At 38.0% G+C, this 8395-nt stretch overlaps 1 long non-coding RNA gene across 1 annotated transcript; it reads left to right on the plus strand.

Annotated features, from left to right (window-relative positions):
• The first annotated feature begins 1368 nt into the window (after positions 1-1368).
• On the plus strand, positions 1369-3399 carry LOC137063779 (uncharacterized). The gene is made up of 3 exons (XR_010901433.1): positions 1369-1792; positions 2180-2288; positions 2595-3399. It is a non-coding gene; the product is annotated as an uncharacterized lncRNA (long non-coding RNA).
• The last annotated feature ends 4996 nt before the right edge of the window (positions 3400-8395 follow it).

Below are 8395 nucleotides of genomic sequence, written 5' to 3' on the forward strand. Positions count from 1 at the left end.
CTCATTGCTAGTTTAGCATAATACACACTTGAAATTTGGTGTCACACTTTGAATGCTATTTATATTAATATAAATGGTTTCTGATTAACTGTAAATATTTGTCAAAAGTAAATTATTGAATACATTTTTGTTGTTGAGTGTTGTATTTACCATAGAGTTAATAAGACTTTTACATAATGCTCAAAGTTGCATGTGGGCCACATAAGGGCCATTAGATTTGAACAAAACTCGGCCATACTAAAATTCCATATAAGGGCCACATACAATTGTATTGTTTGGCTCACGTTTGGTGGAGTTATGCCACTGTTTTGGCTGTGCTGTGGTAAAGAAGAAATGGGCCAGATCTGGGCCGGCAAACACAATCTAATCTGGGTCACATCTAAGCTGTTTATCTGGGCCAGAGCTGGGCCAAAGGAAATTTGCTGACTGGGATCCTATTGCATGTAGAGGGAGTTTGAAAGACAACCGTTTATCCCGCTCCTCAGATTGAGCCCTGTAATGGTGAGTTTCCAGACCAAACATCTTGATGTGGGTCTGGCTTGTCAGGCTATATGTTCCCAGCACTCATGAAATACATATCTAGTAGGGTGTTATGCCCTTTCAATGTTTCCCAGTGTACAATAGACAACTGTTTACGTCTTACTACTAAAGGCATTTCACCCACTTCCACTTGCAGAGCTGCAGCTGGGGATGTTTTAAACACGGCCAAACAATTGTTTTGTTTTTTTGTTTTTTGTATGTAAATGTTGTTTTACGTGAATATTATGACACGAGTGAGGCACAATAATTTATTTTCAAAATAAATAATAGGTTCGCAATTAAATGTTACCTCGCAGCCATGGAAACATAACATTCATTCTGAACAAGATACTTAATTTACATCTCTCAAGATTTGAGAAAATAAATAAGAGATGTCCATTAGAATAAAATGGAGTAAGCCTACCCAGCAAACATTGGTCCGACGGCAACGTCGTGTCCCTGGCCAAAAATAGTCGCGGTAGGACGGCATGAATCAGTAAAAATGTGTAATACAGAAACATTTCTTAAAAATGTATTCAGATACGTTTGTTCATGTCTACAGTTCTCTGGAGTTGTATGTATAATTATTACTTTGACTTTTAGCTCCGTGTAGTTCAATATATACCCTGTTGTGATTCGGTTGTGAGAGGACGTCACCTGGCGACGTCTTTTACACGTGAAATTATAGTCCATCCTGACCCTTATGTTATGAAATCCTTGTGAAATATGCAAACGCTGTGCTTATTGGTTAATGCTGCAAAAATTAATTTAAGTGCACCAAGTAGTTTTTAAGAGGTTGTGAATAAGACGTCCACTGACGTCAAGCGAGAAAAAAACAGGAATTATCTTTATGAAATACACAATTTGCATGCAAAATAAATATATTTACTTTATCTCATTTAATTAATTATAATCACAAAGTGCCCATGTGGTTAAGTGATTGTAAAGCTGCATTTAGTAATTTTTTCCCAATCTGTTTTATGTATTCGTTATTATTTTTATGTAAAACAGATACATTTCCATTCACCATTTAGGTCTGAGTTGGATGAAGATAGCCAAAACTGTGCTGCCAAGATGTAGTAACAATATATAGTAATAGTGCGTTATAAATAAAATCTATTATTATTAATACAGCCTGCGATATTACAAAATCCCGCGATAGGATATTATCTCGCGAGATATGCTCTCCCGGAAACCGGACGGGACCGTTGAACAACCACGAGGAGAGGAATTGGGGAGTTGTATCGATATATTATTAAAAATCTACTTTTGGGTAAGTACATTTTGTATTATTTGATTAACATGCTTGAGTTTTACTTTTTTGACACGAATGAAATGGAAGAAATTATGCTACATTGTCAACTGAAATGTACTGAGTTTGGCCAAGTAGAAAAGTTATTTCGAACATATAAATAGAAAGTATGTTAAATGATACCGTCAAAATTATTACTGTAACTTATTAATGTATCCTTTATATGATGTAATTTGGGCCATATACCAATCAAAAAAATATATTGTTCCTTAATATACTTTTTATTGGTACCATTTATCTATTTAGGGGACATCTCAGCCCACCTGTCTTTCACTTTCTCACAGACACAAACCTAGTTAAGGGTCCTTCTCACAGACACACACCTAGTTAAGTTTTTTTTTTTTTTAGGGCAGCACAGTGTTATTGAAGAGGGAGCGGACAGATGCTGATCCCCCAACTGATGGACCCATCTAACACCCATTTAAAGCAGAACATCTTTTATACAATAAAATAAAATGTAATTTTTTTATGTGTTGATTGTTTTTATTATTATATAATTGTACTATTTTTATTGATTTTTGTCATTTTCCCATGTAGCACTTTTGAGATTCTTCGGAATGAAGTGCGTTATAAATAAAATGTATTATTATTATTATTATTATTATTATTATTATTATTATTATTATTATTATTATACATGTTGTTCCATTGTTTTTAAATTTAGCTGTACTCCATTAAGCTATTTTGAGAATAAATGCATGTTATTTACCTCACATTTTCCCTTTTATTTATTAAAAATAAGATATATATTCTCTTACCTCAGATGCTGTGAAGAGGTGGAACCCGAATGCTCCAGACTCTGAGATTGATGCAGCGATGGAGGAACACTTGAAGCCCTATACAGGAAGAGCTGGGGTGGTGCTTACAAAAATGAGCCAAACAACTTTAATGTGTTTAAGCCAGGGATAGTTCACCCAAAAATGAAAATTCATTGTTATCCCTTTCAATGTTCTGCTGTACACAAATATATTTGGAAGCCAGTTTGTAACCAAGCAGATATAACCTCCCATTAACTAACATTATATTATTTGCCTACTTTAGTAGTTAATGTGTTGAGATCTGTTCGGTTACAAACGTTCTTCCAAATATCTTTGTGTTCAGCAGAACATAGAAAGGTATACAGGTTTGAAACATGACAGAATTTTCATTTTTGGGTGAACTATCCCTTTATATAGGCAGTATCACTTTACAATAAGGTTGTATCAGTTAACATTAGTTAATGCATTAGTTAACATGAAACGAGCAATGCATTTGTTACTGTGTATTTGTTCATCTTTGTTAACGTTAGTTAATAAAAATACAGCTGTTCATGTTAGTTCACAGTGCATTAACTAATGTTAACAAGATTTTAATAATGCATTAGTAAATGCTGAAATTAACATTAACAAAAATAAATAAATTCTTTAAAAGTCCAGTTCATTATTAGTTAATGTTAACTTTGAACCTTCTTGTAAAATGTTATCTTAAAGGCTAATAATTCAGTATTTTGAATTTGGTATTTTAGTTTGGTTAACAGATGTTAAACAATGATGAAAAATAAAGAGGAAAAGTTGTGGCTGTTCAAAACAATAAAATGTGGTAAATCAGAACATGCTGTTTTTTTTGTTTTATGTCCACAATGTGTTCTTGTTTGTGATGCACATGATTAAAACGTTGTATGGAGGTTCAGGTTTGACTGGACCTATTTTGGACCTTTTTTGAACCTTGTCAAGATGTGTTAAACCTCACGTCATAACTGATTGCCTTTCACGATGTTACACAATGGGTGTGTAATTATTTTATATATGCAGGCTTATAAATACACGTAAATTATGTAGCAACACATTTAAACAGCCAGAAGACGTCGCATTTAGATGTCCAGGGACGCGCAGAAGAGACGTGCAGTTCACGGCCAGATGACGTCAAAGACGTCGGTTCAACTTTCATTTTGGAACTATTTTTCAACCGTGACGGGACGTGTAGGATTGACGTCTTTTCAACGGTCATTAAACGTCCAAATGTTTGCTGGGTATTGTTAAATTCGTGGAAAATTGGGTGACTGTTATGTTTAAATCCAGGACATCCCTGGATGTCCATGTCAGGATCTGGGTTTCTTCTCTGTTCTCTCTCACTCACATACCACCATACACACTCATTGACACAACCATCTCTTGCACTCTCTAGCGTACAAACATACTGTCATGTGTTACACTCTGTCTTCACCTGTTGATCATCAGCATCAGCTGCTTTGCGCTCACACCTGTTTCTTGTCTGAATACGCAGTCATCTTCTGGTGTTTGTTCTCTCTGTTCTGTGTGGGATTATTGTGTAAGTAATGCTCTCTCAATTTGTCAGCTAAAGAATCTTACCATTGTCTTGTCTTGTGTAGCTGCATTAATGATCTGGTTAATGATCTGTCTGTGCGCCTCCTTCATGCACACCAAGAATCATCTGTTGTTCAGAGTCATCCATCTCTTCCTGAACCCCATGTAAACAATCCTCCATGTTATGCAGGTTATCTGACTAAGTGTCTTTTTTGATGAGTGTGAGGTAGCTTTTTCCCTGCAACCACAGACTTATGTGGAGGATCGTGCCAAGGATGTGATTTCGTTACTGACTGGGCGCGCACGTGAGTGGGGAACCTCTGTTTGGGAGGCTGGGACTCCCTGTTGTCACTGTTTTGATCTCTTTAAGGAGGACATGATTATAGTTTTCGACCAATCGGTTTTCGGACGCGAGGCTTTGCATCTTCTCACCACGATTCGCATGGGGAGAAGAACAGTGGCTGATTTTGTGATTGAATTTCGCACCCTTTCCACCACAGCTGAATGGAATGAGCCTTCTCTGGTCGCACGTTTCCTGGAGGGTTTGAATGTGGAAAGGAGGAAATTTATGCTCGCGGTTCACCGACCCAGCTTGACCAACTGATAGAGCTGGCAATTCGCCTTGATAGATGCTTTGAGCAACGGCGGCGTGCTCGTGCAGCTCGCACCACTCTTCTCGAGTCTTCTTTTCCTGTCATTGCTAGACCTGATCCAAATCCCATGTAGTTGGGTAGCATTCATCTTCTGCCAGAAGAGAAACAACGTCGCATCTCCAACAGACTTTGTCTTTATTGCAGCATGGCTGGCCACTTCGCAGCTTCATGTCCAGTAAAAGGCCAGACCTCACCAGTAGACAGAGGAGTACTGGCTAGCGCGACTGTAACATCCTGCAGTGAGGAATCCGTTCTCCATAAACAAATGGCCCAAAGAAAGTATCCTGTCCACTTTGTACTCCCTCAATGTACAAGTTCCACCGAATCTGAACCACGATCAGCTCTTGACTTTTCTACAAGAAGTCAATCAATGCCCGCTGCCCCCATCTACCAACGCAGAACCTCTTCCCAGGGCTACAGGGCATAAATCTATGGAAAAAAGAAAAAATACTTCCACTGATCATGCATCAACTCCAAGAAAGGCCAAGTCATCCTTCCCAAGAGCCAGCACAACAGGGAGACGACAGGATTTTCTCAGCACTGCTGTCAATCCAAGGATGGACAACAGGATCCAAGCGCTGGAATCTCAACATGCTTCTTCAGCACAGCCGATGTTTAACGAGCAGACTTCCAGCTCGACATCAGACAGTGCCCTCACCGACCTGGCTGCTTATATTCCCAGAAGATATCTGGGATCTGCTTTACCTGCCGCTTCCACCGGGGTTCCTTTCTTTCCCCCAGCAGCTGCCATCTCTCCTGATCTGCGTGCTCAAATCCTGTCATGTAACAACATCAACCTAGTCAAAATATTGTTATGGGCAGAAACTAACGAAAGAAGAATAGTGGACTGAGGTGATGTTTCATTTATTCTCAAAGACAGTGACTCAAGACTTACCAAAAGCTTAAAGGGGTACTTCAGCGCTGGGAAGATGAATCTGTATTTAAACTGGGTCATCAATGCAGTAGAAATGTGAAATTATTTTTGAATTTGGTGCCTTCTAGACTGAGAAAAGACAGAAAATGTATTTTTGTCCCATGGGGATGAAAGACTACAATTCCCAGAATGCTTCGCTGCCCTGTGAGGCCATTCCCAACACCACCAACTTCATTACTGTGACTGAGTTAGAGAAGACACTATAATTAAAAACTGAACGTGTCTGTTCAATATAATGAGTGAGTCACCGCGCGAGTATCACAGCACTGAGCACTAACTGCACGAGTGATGAGAGCTGAGGTAATCGCGACTACATTCGCGGCATACATTCACAACGCCAGTTCAGTCTGGCACGCGTTTCAGTTCATGCCTTTGCAAGCTTAACTTTCATAGAAATGAATTTGAGAAGTTAAAAGACTTACATTGCTCACCACAGCTCCGTTTAAATGATCCTGTCTGCAAGCTGAGCTCTCCCTGCCAGCTGAGTGTTATCTCCCATCCCCCATGCGCAGATTCAAAACATGCGGAAATAGCTCCCTCTGCTGGCTGTAGTCTTTAGCCTTTGGGCAAGCATTCCTCCTATGATGCAAAAATCGTCATTTTGCATCATAGGAGGAATTTTTCCAGAAATAAAATGCATAAATCTCTCGTCTCAGGGAGATATGAGGGGGGAAAGCACAATAATTTGAATATTCTCCAGGGTTTCTACTGATACAAAGCCATATGCTAATCGCTGAAGTAACCCTTTAACAATGGCTGAATGTAACGTCGCTTTCGGGGTGTTCAGAGATATCATCTGCAAAGTGTACCCAGACAGGAGAAAGGAATTAGATACCTGTCTAGCCATCATATCTGATCTGGAAGTGTCTTACGGTGGCACACTGTTTTATGAATACCACAAATAATTTTCATCTAAAGCAGCGATGTACATACAACGCTTTAATCAGCAATTGGACTGGTCTGTGGTTGATCTCGCTCTCATTAGCAGGCACTTTACAGGCCACCGAACGCTGTCTTGCTCACTCTGCGGGTCATTTTCCCACACAACATCTCTCTGCCCTAAGACCGCTTAAACCCATGACACCAACGATTCGGTTCTAGGACAGGTGAAGCCTGAAACACGGACTCCTTTTAACAAAAATAATTTGTAATAACTGTACATTTTTTCATGCTTGCAGCTATTGTGGAACAGCCACCCAAAGTTTTCATGTCCACATCGAGCAAAATTCCAAAAAAAGAAATAAAAACTCCCGTGAACACTAAAGATCTTTCAAAAGCTCTCACAAAGCATCCACACCCGTTGTTTTTTCATACCTTATTCTAGGGCTCCCCATATGAAAAAAACCTATATGGTTCATATATGCGACTATATATGTTCCTTACTTAAATCAGTCAGAATTATCTTATATGTTTAATGTAAGTCCCATATATGTCATACACAAAATCAGACCGTTTATGGCCCATTTCATACTAAAAAACACACAGAAAACTTTTGGGTCATGTATGAATCCTGCAAAAATCTTATATGAGTTTTACATGTAAACTGTATGCAATGGTATATGGTATTAGTAGAAAATACATGATATTCATTTACAAATCATATAAAGTTCTTATACTGAATCATATGCTAGTCATATAGGATTTATTTATATTTTGTGTCATTTGTTTATATGGTTTTTATACAGATTTCATATTTTTTTAATAGGGAAATTGTGTGTTAGCTCTTCAAGTTTATATAATATACATATAAACTACATATAATAATCACACATGATTTCAGTCAATATTACATCTCTGCATATACTAACCATATATGATTTCAATCAATGACATACACAAATTTGTGATGGAAACACTTTTATTTCAACACAAAATAAAATAATCAAATTATACTCCACATGAGTAATTTACAATTCCAACTTGATAGCAAACTGAACTTTGCTCAGGAAAAAAACAAAACCCAAAAAACAACAACAAAATACACTGAACACAGTGTCATGGCCATCAAAGAAAATGAACAGATTAGTTCACCCCAAAATGAAAATTGACTGATAGTTTACTCACCCCCATCTCATCCAAGATGTTCATGTCTTTATTTCTTCAGTGGAAAAGAAATTACGGTTCTTGAAGAAAACATTCCAGGATTGTTCATCATATAATGCTTTTCAGTTGCAACCAAAATGTTGAAGGTCCAGATCAACGCCGTTTCAAAGGGCTTCATAGCCTCTGTGTGATCCCGGATGAGGAACAGGGTCTTATCTAGTCAAACGATCTGTCATTTAAAAAAATGAATATACTTTTCAACCTTAATTGTTCAACTTGCTCAGCTCTGCGAGGTGCCAAGGATGACGTAATCACGTGGAAATGGTCACATAGACGTAGGCAGAAGTCCCGCCCTCGTGTTTACAAAGCGCTCATGTGAAGACTAATACAAACGCCCTTTAGCAAAAACACTCAATTTTCAACTTCAAAATCATCCAGTATTGTTGTTTTATATTATTTTTTTTGGCTAGAGGGCATTTGTATTAGTCTTCACATGAGTGCTTTGTAAACACGGAGGTGGAACTGCATTGATTTGGACCTTCAGTATTTTGGTTGCAACTAAAAACCATTATATGATGAAAAATCCTGGAATATTTTGTTCAAAAAACTGAATTTCTTTTCGACTGAAGAA

The sequence above is a fragment of the Pseudorasbora parva genome, chromosome 24 (assembly GCF_024679245.1).
Source record: "Pseudorasbora parva isolate DD20220531a chromosome 24, ASM2467924v1, whole genome shotgun sequence".
In the NCBI taxonomy this organism is placed as follows: domain Eukaryota; kingdom Metazoa; phylum Chordata; class Actinopteri; order Cypriniformes; family Gobionidae; genus Pseudorasbora; species Pseudorasbora parva.